Genomic DNA, 17,758 nt, shown 5'->3' with positions numbered 1-17,758 from the left:
ACAAATATCGCTGTTTGCTGGGGAGTGGGGGCAATTTTTTTTTAAACCCATTTATTGAATGGGGGTTGCCCTTCCAAGTTCCAGCTGTACCACTACCAGCTACCACCTGCGCTATGGGTAGGACTACATGTATGTACATGTAAATACAAACATGTATGTAAAAAAAAAAAAAAGCTCCTTAGCTGTCAACAAAGAAATCGTCTTGTGTTGGAGCCTGCGTACTGGTACTCGGGAATACAAGGTGTCCCAATCTGTCAATGTTCAAGAACCAACAATATACATGTAGGATGGATATATCTTTGTTAGTTAAGTACTGGAAGACAAACAAGTAAACCTAATCATAGACTTCAGCTTCTTGTTTAATATCAAATCACACATACACCATGTAACAGGTACGTAATAACGGTACATGTATGTACATGTACATGTACATGTACGTACACATGTACATGTACATGAACCGCTAGCAAGTTTAAAATGGAGTCTCAGCTACACAGAAATATGTATTCTAATCACTGACAAGGAGGCAAAGCAAAGGAACAGCTAGGAAAGATGATTCTGCTCAAGTCCATCTCACAGCTCAGAGATTAACAATCAACACACCTTCTGTCAAGGATTTATGAGGCAGTCATGGACAGCACAAATTGGGCCCTTGCAATCTTTCATATCCAGAGAATGCAACCATTAAAACTTGATGTGAAACAGCTACATAACATGTGGCTGTGTACTGGTATTTAAGAAAAGGAATGCCGGTATGGATAAGGAATGCCACTGCCCTGTTGACAAATTCCATCCTAACATCAACACACAAAAACGGAACAGTTTTTGCAGATTTTGTACCTTTTTTCATATCTTTGTTACAAATGTGATTTTCATCCTAATTTTGAATGCAACCTCTGTCAAAGATTTTACACCAATACATATTCTTTCTAGTTTTATGCATGCACCTATCCCCTATAGACTAATTCAACGAACAAAAGTACATGTAGAGGCCATTTTTTACGTGGCACCACGTATGCGCCCATGCTGCATGTACACGTGTACCTCACAGCGACTTGCACAAGCCTTGTGCCACACATCTCAGATAATGTCTGTCGCCATATTCATAGTCTACCATGTTTAGTGCTGCTGTCAGGTCATTTTCCACCCCAAATTACAAGCCAGCATACATGAACATGAACAACTTCTAATTCTCTTAAGTTAATCTATGAGGAGTTAGGCCTATGTATAGATCTATAAAATGTTTATGATATGTCTTGTGCATTGTTACATTTACATGTACCTTGTACTTCCGGGTAAATTGTAGTTATTGACAAGAATTAATTGCATTTGAAATTGATATGATTGTGGCACTTGGAAATTCCAGACACTTTCTCACTGCAATTGTCCAACAGTGGATCCCTCACCCATCCATCCAAGGCATAAACACAGTCGAAACACGACCCTAGGTGCACTCCCCACGTGTATGAAAATGTGTGTTGCTGGGAAACTGGATTGGTAGGGTGTAAAAAAACACCGACTTCCTGAGGCAAATTTACCCAAATCTGACCAGGGAACATGTCTAGGTAACTCTATCTCGCAAATGGATGGCCAAATCATCTTCTACTTTCATCGACTTGAAAGCAGACCGTATTGTACTTTAATCTACAATCGCCATGGGAACCAAGATGTGGATTTTTCCCGGAGATATTTTGGTTGAAGGATGCCAAGGCATTAGGGAATTGTACATTTTGTTTGGATAAGGGTTAGAGAAAATTGCTAAGTATTTTTGTGGGTTCTGATGGTCAACACCTGCATGTACATGTATTACATGTAGGGCTGTATACACGTAAATTACCGGTACTACTACCCGGTATGTGACTCCAGTACATTGCCACAATGTGTTTACTTAAATTTATTACATTTCACAACAGAGGATGTTATGTTTACAGTTAAAATATTTAAACAAAAAAAATCCATTCAAAAGTTTTCTAAATATTTAAAGAACCCAAATTTAAACAAAAATGGAACATTGCACTCATGATGTACCGTACCTTCTTCTAGGTTTGTTTAGAATGAATGGTGTCTGCACATTACCTAAATCTGTGGTACTCTAACTGTGACAGTGCTAGGGGGGGGGGGCATTTTCCCCCAAAGTTTTTCCCTTGCCCCCTCCCCCCCCCCCCCCATTTTTCTCCCAACTTTTTATCCACAAATAGATTTTAAGATTATGTTTATTTTCTTCGCTGTTTAAATTCATAAAATGTGGAGACATTTTGGGCCAATGAAAGCCTTATAAACATCGGTACTGTAGCCAAAACATGCCACACATGCATTTACATGTATACAGCCGTAGATAGTGTGCAGCCAACGTCTTTGTACATTTTGTTATACATTTTTTATACCATTCTGCGGTTTGATACATTTCTCATTCATAAAAATGACTATACTTCTAAGTTGCTCTAGTGGCTTATTTCCGGGCCACCGACAATGGTACACGTGCGCGTACACAGGCTTAAGATTTTTTTTGACTGCCCCCAAAAATATTTCCTTTCCCCCAATTTCCCCCCTAAATTTTAGAGTCTGGCCCCGTCACTGCTCTAAACTCAAGCACCATGCTACGTGTACATTGACTAGAACATATCCTGGAACATTTAATTTAATGACTTGTAAACTACATCTTCATGGACTTAAACCATCATAGACATGTATTTTCAATTTATATTATTGTGGATGCTGTTTTTACACCACAGGGCCATGATCAATGTTCATCCTCCAGTACATGCTGATTCATACAGAGGTATGTAGGGCCCCTCCTCCCTCCCCCCCAAAAAAAAAATGTTAGGTTGTTCAACAAAACTGACTAAAACAGCTCATGTTTGAACCATGCTATTCTGCCCTTGACTGTAGGCCTATGTTGAGGGTCCCCCCACCAATGTCTTTGTTCAGCAGAAGGATGCTATAGTCAGAAACCATAAACCATTGATGGCCAGAGCTGATGCCTAAATCCACAATGCTAGCACTCAACATTAGCAATGCAAGCTGCCCAATGGCAACAAGAGATTATTCAAAGAAGATGCAGCACTACAATGTTACCCCGGTACATATTGTTCTAGATGACTATGAGCTCAACCAATAAAGGCTATAAAGAAATTTTACAGGAAAACATTTGTAAAAAGTGCTCAATTCTTCATCCCATGTTTCAATTACTCCCAATTATCATGTACACAAGCTGCAAAGTCTGTACATAAGGCATTTACAGGTAAAAGCAGCAATTGAAACGATAATTTTTAATCAAAAGAAAACAAACTGACACTTTTTAAGAATCAGAATACAGTGCTGAAAATTGAAGTGAATTGTAAATTTGTAGCGTGTAGCCAGCCAGGAGCAAGGAAATGCAATTGAATGTTATCAGTTACATTTTGACAAAGAGTCAACAGGTGTATATTTTCAGGCTTGTTGACTGAGGTCATCTGCCTCGTTATTAACCGGTGAACTCTGGACTATGGCCACATGACGATGTGTTAATTGTTTTGTTCCATTTTGTGTTGAAAAGAAGTCACACTAAACAGTAACCAATATTTTTAATATGCAAATTTTCTCATCAAAATATGCATGCCCAAATAAATTTTGGGCACCAATTTCACTTCTGGATTAATCTGCCATCCATGCAAAATACAAAGGATACCAAAGAAATGAATGTAATGAAAACAGATTTCTTGTATTAAAACTGGTTAAATCTTTTAAACACTTAAGTGCCCCTTTTTTTATCATGTTTTTACGTAATTTTATTATTTTTTTTACTTTGCGTAGTACAATGTCCTGCCATAGTCTTGCGAAAGTATAAAGCGTGTGGATATGCTTACTTGTGCACAATACATGCTGACTGTTGTGATATGAAGTGGGACATTTTATTTTACACCCACAAGAACACATTGCTATGTACCATGGCAAACAACTGTCAACACCCCCCCCCCCCCCATGATCATGATGTACACGTAAGATGCAAAAATGGATTTGCACATAGGCATGGTTGTGGGCACCAAACATAAAGTGTGCAGCGTATAAAATCCAGATTCCATAACGAAAAGTCGATGTGATCACTGAAATTCACATGCAATCATGTACATTCGAATACATGTGTATATAAACATGAACCTTGTACCTACCGTACCTGAATAACAAAGCCAACTCACAAAAAACCAACAGTCAAGCAAATGAATGATAGTTCACTTTCTGTTCATCAGGAGTTGTTCAACATGAGTTGTTAAACTACATACATATTTATGTACCTGTTGTCCACAATTTCAGATCTTGGTATCAGTGCTCTCCCTGCTTGCTCAGCCACACGTAGTGTCCTTGTGAATATTTGTTGTTATGATGGTCGGCAAAATATCTGAAGGAGTCTGGCCAGTGGGATAGTAAAATGCCTGACATACGGATCGCAATATGAAAAATGATATTGACAGGAGATTGTGTGCATGGCTGACATACAGCAAAGTGGATTGATCTATTGTGATGATAGGGGTGTTTAGCTTATTAAAATGTTACATGCATGGAGCCATGGAGCCCATACTTGTTTTTGGTACTGGATTATAATTGGCAAAAGTTCAAAATCATACGTTCCTTCAGTTTTAGTAAAAAAATATTTGAAATTAACTTAATCACTTGTGTTCACAACTTTCATCTTTAGTTTAGTATTGTCCTTCAGCAAGTGACGGCACTATGTGGTAAACTTACACAGTATATTGTGCACTGAGACTGATAACTATCCTTAATTTGATATTGTATAGTTGCATTTACATGTACCGGTATGTGTTTAAAATAATACTGCAATGAAATGAATGAAATTAGGAACATATCGGTATAACACTTTGAAGGCAGCTGGTGCCCAGTATTATCAGAATCAAGACAACCCGAACATCAACCTGAACACGTACAATAATGTGATGCCATCCTGCAGTACTACAATACATGTACATATGCACCGGTGTACATGTATTTCTCTACTTCAAATGGCTTTATCTTCAAACTATGCTCTACTAAAACATTTTTTTATGTAAAGAGGCTACTGAAAATGTTTCTTAGTTTTTCATCTTTGAAAATATTGTCAAATAAGTCTTTACCATTATGGAATGAAAAACACATCAGACTATACACATTGCACTATGATTGATACAGTCTGCAGTAGAATGTGAACCGGCTGCTGTGAAGTTTATTAAAGCTGGCTGGATATGAGAGGCTACTCACTGTGAGCAAATAGCTCACTCTGGCTTCTGTTCTTTACATGTTCAAAGGACCGACCACGTAATTGAGCACACGTGCAAGTAAGATGAGGAGATTTTCAGCCTAATTGGAAACAGGGCTGATGACGGCCTTGTTTTGAAGAGAATCAAGTACATGGACAGGGCCCGATCAGAAACAAAATGAAACCCCTATTAGGGCCGGGTTATTTTGACCATCTCACAGAGGCCCGCCATCGAGTGACGAAAACTTATATGAAACTCGTTTCATGCATAGAACAACTTAATATGAACATACCCTAGAACTTTCATGACTATAACGGTAGGTCAAAGAGTTTTGGAATTATGGCTAATTAATTATTCATATGCACCAATGCTAATTCTGCTTTGTGTACACAACTGTATATGGGAAAATTCAGTTTTACTTTTTCGCTGCGCGGCAAACTGTTGTCCAGTTTTATATATTTTGTATCAAAAGATGTGCAAGACTCAAGTCTAAAAAGTCAGGACAGCTCCGGTTGCGATAAAAAAAATTGCAATGGTGTCGTGAGAAAAGTTGAGGGGTGGCGGATTTTTTTGTATTGCTTGCCTGGTCCCAGATCCCCCCCCCCCCTCCCCCATCAAAAACAAAAACAAACCAACTGCTCTTGGAAAAAAGACTGCTCTCGAAACGAAAATAACTGCTCTCGAAACGAAAATAACTGCTCTCAAAAAAAGTGGTGGCAATAAAGCTTTCCTACAGTGGTACTGTACCGGTACATGTACATTATGTACATTACCTATAATCTGAAATCTTTCCTCCATCTGATACCTGGAGGGCAAAGAGTTTGATGGAGTTTGTCAAGCTGATAATATCTGCTGAACTGTCAGGCCATTGAAATAAATGCAATTCCAGAAGAGAAGTTGAACCAACTCTTTAAAATTGATGTCACTGACTACAAAGTTCATATTCCTGGGCTAAACAGGGCCAGTCTAGAAATTTGTACTATATTATTGTTTGGTAAACTTCCAAGTCCTGTGTGTGCTGATAATGTATACATCACGGTGAACAGACTACATGTAGTAGAGAAGAGCCCTTAAACGTGTCTAATGGAGGTCTAAGAGACAGGTACACCAATAAACCAGCCACTGTCAAAAACATCAACTTCATGTTCAGATTGTTCTTGCATGATGTGTCCAAAGAATTTCTGCATGTTTACTGAAAAGGACATTGACATGTATCCTGCATTCATTGGACAGTAGGACCGGGTGTTCAAGGAATGCAAAACATCCACAATATTAACATAATTTGTTGAAAGATTTTCAACATCCTGTGAAATCATTGTGCCTGGTATGCTGTCATTTTTTTTTTTTAAAAGAGGAATTACGGTACATGTACCCGTACAATCATTAGCTTCCAAATGTTAGGACCAAACCATCGTGAGAAAGTTTTTGTTTCAAATACTACATATACATGTACTCCCAACTAACCAAATTTAGTTTAAATAGTTGGCAATCGGTTACATGTTCAAATCCATGAATGAGAATTATTTTCCTGAGTATCAAACTGGAATCAAGTCAAGTATATTAAAGATGGGCTTTCATCGGAAACCTTGCTTTGAAGAAAAATGAAGATGCTTACCGGTACCTACACATATTCAGAGTTTTCTCAAAAAGTATATTTTGACAGGTTATTTTTTTAACAACGTGCTTCAGATTTATAGTATTGTTGCTTCTTGCATTGGCAAAAATACATGGTGTACCGGTACATGTAATTCAGACAATTTTCTAACTTACCCATATTGAAATCAACATGAGCCCCCCTCCCCAGGAAAACATGCATGCATGTAGAGTTGAACCTTACATGTGTAAATAAAACACAGCTGATTTATACCTTCCGAGTCGGCTTTTTATGGTGCATCATGCTTTGATCTGGTTTCAGCCTCCTTGACAAATCAAAATAAGCAGGCTGAGAATGATGTAAAGGGATAGCCCTGAATCTGAGAGGGTATGACCTACAAACATACATTGTACCATCTCACCCTACATGTTGATCAAGGACAACCTTATCCAAAAACTCTTTCATTTTCTTTTCAGAACAAAATGAAGACAGGATTGATTTTTTGCTTGAGGTACAAAATGTACATAAGTGGCTACATGTTCACATAAATGTACAGCAACACAGCAAGCCAACCCTAGAAAAACACACGGGTTCTAATATTGTTTTTTAAGAAATGTACACCCCACACCACCAGGAATGGCAGGGAAATCCTATACATAAAAAAACCAGCCTAAACATTGGTATGTCAAGAGTTGATAGAATTAGGCCAAGCATAATGCCCCTTGGATACATGTACAATACACTTCAACGTGGATCGGGTTCAAGTTATCACTACAGACGAGCACTGGAGCAGGCAGCAATGAAGTAAACAATTCAACATTGAGGTTCTGTGAATCACATCCATGTTTCAATCAAGTTGTAGGCTTTTTCACTATTTTTGTATGAAAATGTTTACAGCAAAACTTTAAAAAGTAGCAAATGAAGGGTAATCTATAAACCATGAACGATTCATGCATCATTGGAACAAGGTTACAGCACAGACAAAGGCACAATTAATATCCCAAAACAACCATCCAAAGTATGCTACAGTGAGTGTTCCACAAGACTGATGTACAAGGTCATGAAAAGATAATCAGCCAATAATTATTCTTACCCATCAACTCTTTTATATCACCTTTTTTCCTGAAATGGCAGCCATCAATCCAGAAAGTTGTTTTTAATATCTTGTATTTACCAATGATTGATGGGTATAATGGTGTCAGGAACCCACCAGACATCATGTCTGCTGAGGGATCATCTGTATTTCTATCCTTCACCACTGGCCCATGAAGGAAACCTCAGCTCCTTGGTCATAAGGCATTTTTCTTCTAATCAATTTTGTTCATTCCATTTCCTTTTCTCTTTACCTTTGCTTGATTTTATTATTATTTTTTTTTTTTGTGGGGTGATCTGCACCTTTTTTACTACCATTCGTTCATCAAGTTCAGCGACCGACGAAAAATGAACATGTATGTATGTACATGTATATTGTTTATGTACCCTAACGTGTCGCGGCCCCTAATGTGGCGCACTTTGATTTTTCGCCTGTAGCGCATTGTTTGAGCAAAAATATTACCTTGAATTTCCAGTAAGTGAAATTTCAACAGGCTCTTAACATTCCCATTCATTATCTTGAGTTTACTTAGCTATTACAAAGTTAACAGAGACATTTATTTTGGTGCAAATTTCCGATTTCATTTTGAAGTGCACGGTGAACCCTTTAAAAATGCACCCAAAAGTAAGAAAATAAATTTCTGACAAATTTCTAGTTGGTTATGTGGTTAGAGATAATAATGGCTTATCAGCATTTTTTACCTTTAAAAAAATCTTAAATTTTAACTTGGGATTTTCCAAGATTTTTTCAAGTGTGCGACCGTAGGGAACACTCAGCTGCTTTTGTGCCCAATTTCCGGACGCCACCATTTTGAATTTCGGACTTAATTTCATGACACTGAAATGGTTCACAAAGGTTCAACAGCAAGCATTATTAAGGTAATAGTACCAGTATTTAACCAAATGAATTTGAAGTTTGTCAACAAAGAAGTTTGGCAACACTGCATGAGGAAAGTCGGGGGAAAGTGCGCCACGTTAGGAAACACCAGTATATCAATGTACTTCATTTTTCACAGGAGGTATGTAACAAACATGTATTAAATACAAGTGTACATGTATGTATGTTGTATACATGGTTTGAAAGAAGAAGAAAAAAACAGGATATGCAATCCACAAGAAGGGATACAAATTCTTTCAGGGGAATACATGTACATGTACATTAACTGCTATCTTGTCAAGGTTTGTAGAAGTATATTTTTTTCACTACGTACATTGTACATTGTAGTCCACTTTTGCCACTGGTCTTTCAGCTGTAATAATTCCAATGAGACAAAATGATGACAGAATCAGTTATGAATCCACTTACACAAACTTGTGCAGTTGACTTTGCATGCAGTGGCAAGTATGATTCTGTACTTTGAGGACTACAGACAGACAGTATACTTACCAGTTACATGTAGCAATAGTGATTCCGAAGGCAAAGTACCCAGCAATAGTCCAAGTGTCTAGCCAACTATTCCAGCATCAAATCTTAGTCTAGTCTAGATTTGTCTCCATGAGTTCCAAAGGCCATATTATTCAATCTGCCATTTTGCCTGCACTGTACACGCCTAGCACGAGTTGATAGTGTTTGTTGTCCTATAGATGTGTACACATCAAATAGAGACAGTGTGTCGTCCTAGAGTGGCCTTCTGCCTGGGCTATTGTACGCATCCAGTAATCTGCACACTTAGCTTATGAGGCCAGGTACAATGGGGTAAATGTGACAGCTCCAAACTAATGACAGTCAATGGTGCTCAGACTAGAAGGTACCGGTACGTGTAGTATGGTGACACTTGAATTGGAGTCAGGTATTCCTCAGACTCAGACACTGGCTTTGAGTTGGTTGGCTGGCAATGAGGTTTAGTTCCTCCTGTTTAGGTCAGTTGTATGTTGACTCCTAACATTCACAGTAATCTGCAATACAAATATTGAATAGAACAATCCAGTTAGTATGCATATGGACAAGAGTAAACTCAGTCACAAACAGAATTTTCAATTTCCCAATAAATCAACCACATACATAAATTTCCTTCAATTGAAACATGGAGACATAAGACATGTTCTATGCCTTGTACACAAGGGTACAGGGCCAATCATGGAGCCATGGGCCAATACACTTTGTCAAACTTTGTCAAACTGAATTAATAACCTACCGGCACAACTTTTTAAGCTCTGGGAGGAGCTTATACCAGGGGTACATGTCACTTCGTGGTCGGTCGGTCAGTAGGTCTGTCCCCAGAAAATCCACCAAAAATATTGTACCAAAATTGAGCAAGTGCCATGCTGTCATCAGTAAATGCACTCTCAAAATTGTTGAGACAATTGGTAAAGTTGTTTATGAACATTTTGTAAACGGAGGCAACATATGTGTAGTAATGTTATAGTCACGTGGTATTTTGTGTAGTGGTTGGACGGTATCCAGAAGGAGGAAATGAAAGTAGACCAAAAGTATGGTGTTCCGTGGCCGCAGCCCAGGCTTGTACATACGCACATTCATTTCATGCAAGACGGCCACAGCTTATGTTTATTTTCTTACACAACAGTCTGCGGTAATAAATATTTATGTGACTTAAAACGATCCTTTTACCCACAAACGTATGTACTGGTATACCCTCTGTATATGCATAATCTATGGTACACAAATTCTCCAGGCCAACCAAGCAACACCCAATGGCGAAGTGGAAAAGCATAGGGCTCCTAGTAGAAAGGTTCGTGGATCGATTCCCATCAAGACGTCCTCTTTTTTTCCCCGAACAGCTTTTGTTGTTCCCCTAGAAATGTTAGTTTTTAGTTAGATACTAATTCTATAGCAGACAAGTTCTTTTTCTTCATGCAAGACTTTCATGCAAGACGGCCAGAGCTCATTGTGCACTTGCACTTGTTTACACGGTGCCTCAAACTACTCTCCATCAGTCAACTTACAATCAACAAATTCATGAAAATTAGCACATGAAATTCATGAAACAAACACAACTTAATTAGCTTTGCCTTTTTGTGGGGTAGTCTCGTCACATAATTTCAAGGGATATCTTGTCAGAAAAATCCCCCTAAATAACTTTGACTTTATAGAAAAGTACAAAGTTGACGAAAGACCTCTTATAAATGTAATGCGAGTTACATGTACCATGGAATTGTCCATGTTTTTAACATGATTTATTGCTCCATACAAATATTAGTGAATTTAAGTGTGCATGGACATGTTTACTTTTTGTACACATTTGTTGTAAACACAGAACACTGACAACAGGAGTCAGGAACCTTATGTCAAATACTTTTTTTTCATGCCTGCCCACGTCTTGATGTTTTATCAGGAGGACATCAATCAGGTGAGCAGTAGGAGAAAACCATCTAGAAACATACATTGTATGAAGAAGCCCCTGTGAACACATCACACATTATTAACACTGTGAAGGTACATGTAGCATCATGCATGCTTTGATGGAAATTATGCTTCAAAGACTTCCTTGTGAACACCAAGATGCATGTACTGAAAATTGGACAATGGTACACATGTACTGACGATGTACATTCATGGCTGCTGCAAAAACTGTGTCCTGCCACTTTTGTGTTTATCCATGGAGCTCCATGGTTTATCCAAGTCATGAGTTTCTGAAGTAAATACAACATTTTGACAGTACATACAGTGTACATACAACTGTACATAAGAAAGGCATTCAAGTCCTATCCAATAGTATGAAATTTATTGCTTCCCACAATTATTTCTCTGGATCAACTGCATCAATAAATATTGTTTAAAAACATTTCCTGAATGGATTCAATTGATTGGCATTTTCCTTCTCACGAGTAATTTCATTAATTGTCTTGTAAATGTAGCCAATAAAAAGGTTACACTTTAATACTGGAAGGTGAGCAGAATCTTTGATGCTTGCTTGTTTTGTTTTTGTTTTTAGCATGTTAAAGGTAAATGTACTCATTTTTACTGTTTTTTATTTTTTTTTACTGTTTTTTTTATTTACAATAGTTTTTTTGAACTTCGTTTTTTCGTTTATATTTGCATGTAGGACTTATTTTGTGATTTTATTCTTAAATTTAACTTCTTAATCTGCACTTTTGTCTATTGTCATTTTCAGATACACATTTATATTGTTTATTTTGTAAACCTGTTCATGTCTCTTTTATTTAATGATTATAATTTAACGGTTATAATTTTATATGATCTTATTTCTTATCTGTTTTGATAATTTTACACACTTTTAATCCTTTAAATTGTTCGTTTTTGTTTTATTAATTTATAATTACATGTATATGTTCAGGGCCCCGTGGAAGACCACATTATATGTGAACGGGCTACCCTGATAAAAGATCAGAAATAAATAAATAAATAAATAAATAATACAAATCCAACAATTACTGTTGGATGCTACTTAAACTATGACTGATAAACAGTGAATGGGAGACGAAAGGACTATTTCATTGAAGCAGACAAGGCTGAAAAATGGAAATTTATTACAACGTCATAAAAAAACTACAAGCATCACAACAAATGTGGTATAAATTTAAAGGGGACAGCAAGACCTTTCTTTTGAGTGGTGTGCTGGTGAGTATGGAATGTTTTTGATTAAAAAAAGCACCTGCTTTTTGGCTAAAATTATGGTTTTCGTTAATAGGTCAAAGAGAAAGGTTCATATTATCTGCCAAAAGAGCTTTTTTTTGGCTGATTATTTATAGTTTCTTATATACAATGGAAAATATACATACCGGTACACTTGTGTCAAAGTTGGGCAGACATGACGTAACTATTGGTAACTTAACTAACCAAGAATTTATGGCAACTCTTCAAACTGAGGAAAAAATTTGAGAAATGTTACATGTATGTCAAAACATTTGTCATTTAGTAAGCAATTACAGAAATACTGTAATTTGTTTCAGCTGTGTCCCATTTGAGAAAACTTTTGTTTATGCAAAGACATGTATTTTTTATCCTTGTCCATTTTTTGTAACGTAACTAATGTAACCATGATTACAAGTCCCATTACAACTCAAAAACATGTCTAAATGAATTTGCTCACTGTGTTTTAATTCCTGGTAAGATGTATTGATGGTACAAAATGGAGAATTGATACACACACACACATGTTGATAAAGGATCCCAAAGGGTGGTGCTACCGGTACATCGCTTAAAATGTAACGTAACTACCGGGGTAAGGCCAAAAATATTAGTTCTGCTTCCAATTACCGGTATATGCCTTTCAAAAATAGGGTCTGTAGGTCGGAACGTTGGGGTTTTGGGCCAATTTATTTTTTTGCTGATTGAATGGGATATTCAATTATGCAAATTCAGCCTGAACTACACAATGTGTATATGTATGTATCCATTTGTGCTACGAAAGCTATTAAAGACACAAAAAGTGATAAAAGCTTGCCTTCGTTAATGTCAAAATATTTACAGTCGATACATTCTTTTAAATAATGGAGAATTCAGGTCGCGCACACTACTATGCACAACGCTAGTCACGACAGGAAACTGGCCAATACTATCTGTATATATCGCGCTGTAAGCATACGTGATGTACTGTGTGTGGCGGGTGACAAACCTCGTGTTGCGGCAGGAAATGTCGGGGAAACACAATGCACTTTGCAGAATGCACAAATAACCTCAAAATAAATTCATGAACACGGAAAATACATGTACACAGACAAGAGAGATCAAGTTTTGTGAATTAACTTGCAGAAATGATGTCAGATCCAACCTGCAACTGCAGTGCACTCTGCTGTCTCACGTTATGTTGGCCGGCCATATGCATGGTTGCCGCATTTCCATCATGCCTTCTTTAGCCCTTTTAGTGCGTGGCGCGGTAGGAACCAGTACAGCATTGCTGCATTCAGCATTACATGTACATGTACACACGAGTTTTCATCACCACGATAGCGAATCACGAAGGGAACTTGTAATCACGAAGGGAACTTGTAAAAATAACGGAGGTCATTTCTTCTCAAAAATAGCGAATGTAAGTAGGCAAACAAATGAATACATACGTACAAGAGTTTTTGAGGTAAAAAAGCTTTTGGAAGGCGTTTTGTGAAGACAGAGAGGACAACAGGATTAATTTTTTTTTTTTCTAACTTGCCGATAAAAACTTAAGGGTCGCGCCGTAAAAATATGGAAGGTCAGGTAACTAGAAGCAGAACTATTTTGTTTTTTTGGCCTTATCGCAGAATTGCCCAAATATACACATGAACATGCACATGTGCACAGGAACAAAAAGTTGGACTTATTACTTTCACACACTCATGCAATCTCTAAACAAAACCAGCAAGGCTGCAAAGAATATCCCCAGCTATGTTAAATTTCAACAATTGGTGTCTCAGGTGTTTGTACAGACTCCAAGGACTCTGCCTTTTTATCTCCAAACTCAACAGATACCGGATATTTATGAGTGCACAGCAAGCAGTGATAAACGCCTTTCTGCATAAACTGTACATGTAGCAAAGGGAAGCACTTTATCATACTTATGCTACAATGGGGCTTTGTCAGCTTTTGCTGTTCCATTCCTCCAGTTGCAAACCTGTAGGCTACGTGTACATTGTACCTTATACCCTCGTCATTCAGGGTATGTAGTGGAATGATCAAAGCACATTTTTGAAGCTAATTGGAAGTAGGGGAGCCTATTAGGAGACAAAGGGAAGGTGGGAGGGCTTTGTGGCTAAGGACGGAGGTAGAGTTGGCCTGCGGAACTTGATTTGGGAGGATCACAATAAGACCTGGTGCCAAGGAGTGGAATGCTGTCATCGTGTGGCCTTGTGAAATTGTTCCATCTTCACATGAGGCCTCATACAACTCTTAATATTATGTCCCAAGCCCTGCCTCACACTGTCAAACAACTTCAGGTTAAAAGTTGCATGGACATTTCATGACATATTTTGACACAGCTGTTGGACATTTAGTAAAAATTAATAAAACAGAGTGAAATTTCTTGAAGGGGGGGGTCATCGTTTCGGACAGTATACTCTGCCCGTCATCAGGAGACTTTGGGGATTCCAGCGATGGTGGGTGTTATGTAGTAGAGATCTGCCACATGGTGCTACCGTAAATCTTTATCTTATTATGAAACATCAAGATTGTAATGTCATGGCTGCTACAATGTTGCATTGCAGACATTAATTGTGTATATACATACAAAATGTTCCCGTACATGTAGTTGTGTTAAAAATTGTGGCTGTCAGAATGCTGGTGATAATGAAGAATGCTTTGCTAAGCTGCATGTTTGTTAAAAATTCAGTCCCTCCTCCCTCTGATCTAATTTCAACAGATGAAGCCAAGTTTTGAGAAAAAGCATGACAGAGAAGCATTGATGGACTTAAGTACAATGGTGTGCATAGGTACCACTAACCCTTACTTTATCAATAGAGAACTGTGTCAATCTAAAGTTCAGACCTGCAGTGTCAACCACCCGTTCCCCCTCCCATAAAAAAAATAATAATGCCAATAAAAAAGTTACAGAAAAAAAATTTAAAAAAATAAAAAAGCCTGTTTAATTTTTTTTTTTAAGAGCTGAACACAAATTCCTTACAGAAATGAAGAATTACCAGTAGTTCACTCCCTAGAGAGCAGCTGTTTTTATAATTGGGTAATATTCCTCCCCAGCTGATCAACAATGAAATGCAGGTGTCGGCCAAAGAAAACCTGATCAGGGCAGTGCAACTACTGCTTAAGGACAATTACGTCCAAATACTGCATCTATAAAGTACAAGGTGAGGGTCACACATGCAAGATCAATGGCATATTGACAATTACAGAAATGTGTACATCACACGGTTTGTGAATACACTATATTTAGTGCAGCTACTGTAACCAGCTATGCTATCGCCTTCAGTAGACTGGTGACGAATAGTCAACTAGACTTCAGTCCAACTAATGCTAGGTTCACCCATTTCCGAGTTATTGCCACGAATACCCCGATCTATCCCGAATATAAATTGTTGATGGCATCGGGAGAAATTAGTCCCGATTTGCTGTTTGTAAGAATAACTTAAGAATGAAAATAATATAATCAAGAACTAGGTACGAATTGGAAACCGAATCAGACCAAACTAAGCCGAATGATTGCGATTTAGTGCAGAATACATGGTAAAACCAAATTGTAGCGATTTTGTCAAGAATAATACATGAATAACTCCAGAATCATCCAGAATGACCCAGAATTATGCCGATTTCATTATGAATTTAATAAGAACAAAGACCAAATAAGCCAAATGTAATGCGAACATCAGCCCCAAACAACCCCGAACTAAGCTGATTTCAATCAGAACAAACCAGAATCATCCAGAACCAGGCCGAATCCAGCTGAGGCGATCATGGTATACAAACCGATCCAGGCAAGTGCTCATCGTCAGTCAGTTCCAGTTTGCCGAGCAGTGTAGATCTCCACATCATTCAGGACTACATGTATTCTTGATCAATTTGTACTAAATTCTGCTTGATTCTTGGTTATTCTAAATAATCCAGCATTATTAGTGATTCATTCTTGCTAAGTTCTTAGATTATTCTTATCTATTCTTAACAAAATCTTAGTGTTTATCGTAAGCTATTCTTAATAATAATTATTCGTACATTGATTCGGCATGATTCTGGACTGTTACCACCAAGAATAACTCTACGAAACTTGTAAGAATGCTGTAAGAATCAGATGAGACTGGTTTGAAATATTTCAAGCCAATTCAAACATACACATGTACATGTACATGTACCATACCACATCCGTTCATACGAGGCATTTAAAAGAACACACAGATCTAAACCTAAACTCAGTGGGGAAAAAAAAGCTTCTTACATGCAACTCTTGACCGGTGAATGACCACAGCAACTTGATTTCTTCCTTGTAATAAATGTCACATTGTGATTGTAATCAGAATTCTACACCATGCTTCTACCGGCATTATTTGTGGCTTTGCATTCAACCGTCTACAATTCAATCATCAGGAATTTACTTTGATTCATCCACCTCATAGTGAGGTGACTGACCTTGCACCAAGTTCCACCAATAATAAGAGGTGTGTATCAGGCTCCATTCCCCTGGCACTCAATAAGTGACCTGTTCAGCATCCAAGTGCAAATTTTCAAAAGCAATAAAGGGACTCTGACCTGTTAACTTGCAAATTCTATCCTAATATGCCTACCTGAAGTACATGTATGTATACATGTAAATCAAGGGCAACATCCCATAATCAAGTTTTGATGTTTTTGTTCAATATGATACCAAATCAATTGCTGAGAAACCCTTGCCCCCCCCCCCAGAAAAAAAAATATGCATTTTTTCCCAAACCACATTTTCAGGGGCAAAACAAATAATTTGTTCATGTGCCCCATACCCCAATTTGGCCCCTATGGCCTGTCCCATTCAATGAAACTTGGATGATAGATACACTTACTAGAGAAACCACAACCCATCTTTCAGCCCAATTGTACCCAGTGGTGTAAATACATCTCGGGCGAGTTGGGGGTTGGGGGAAGATCATACCATTAAATCCTCAATTTAGTCTGGCAAAAAGTGGGGGGGGGGGGGCAGGTAACGACACCATGTGACACTTGGTTGGGGACCCTATTTAGACGTCCACTTGGGGACATCCCTTAACCTTACACAAAAATAGTGAAATAGTGTTACTAAAAGCTTTTGTACTGTTTGTTCTTCGCTTTTCAAACTATTCATTAAATTTGGACTGCTGGAAAGTTACATTTTTTTGTTTCCCAATAGCCCCCCCCCCCCACCCCCGGTCAAAAAATATGGGGGGATATATCCTCCACTTCCCCTCCCCCCCCCCCCACCAGATTTACATCAATGCTTTGTACAATGTGTATAGGTCTGCTTTTGTACCATTTGTTCTTCGCTTTTCAAACTATATG

At 37.9% G+C, this 17,758-nt stretch overlaps 1 protein-coding gene across 3 annotated transcripts in view; it reads right to left on the bottom strand.

Annotated features, from left to right (window-relative positions):
- The window catches only part of LOC119719193 (ly6/PLAUR domain-containing protein 6-like), a 61,874-nt gene that overhangs the window by 31,375 nt on the left and 12,741 nt on the right, over positions 1-17,758 (bottom strand). For all 3 annotated transcript variants that reach the window (XM_038188553.1, XM_038188552.1, XM_038188554.1), the window contains exon 2: positions 9,302-9,810. The gene's annotated coding sequence lies outside the window, so the exon portion shown is untranslated. The remainder of the gene's footprint in view (positions 1-9,301; positions 9,811-17,758) is intronic.

This window comes from Patiria miniata, unplaced genomic scaffold (genome assembly GCF_015706575.1).
Source record: "Patiria miniata isolate m_02_andy unplaced genomic scaffold, ASM1570657v1 HiC_scaffold_8, whole genome shotgun sequence".
In the NCBI taxonomy this organism is placed as follows: Eukaryota; Metazoa; Echinodermata; class Asteroidea; order Valvatida; family Asterinidae; genus Patiria; species Patiria miniata.
Note: the sequence above shows the minus strand (reverse complement) of the source record. Positions and strands in the feature narration are given on the sequence as shown.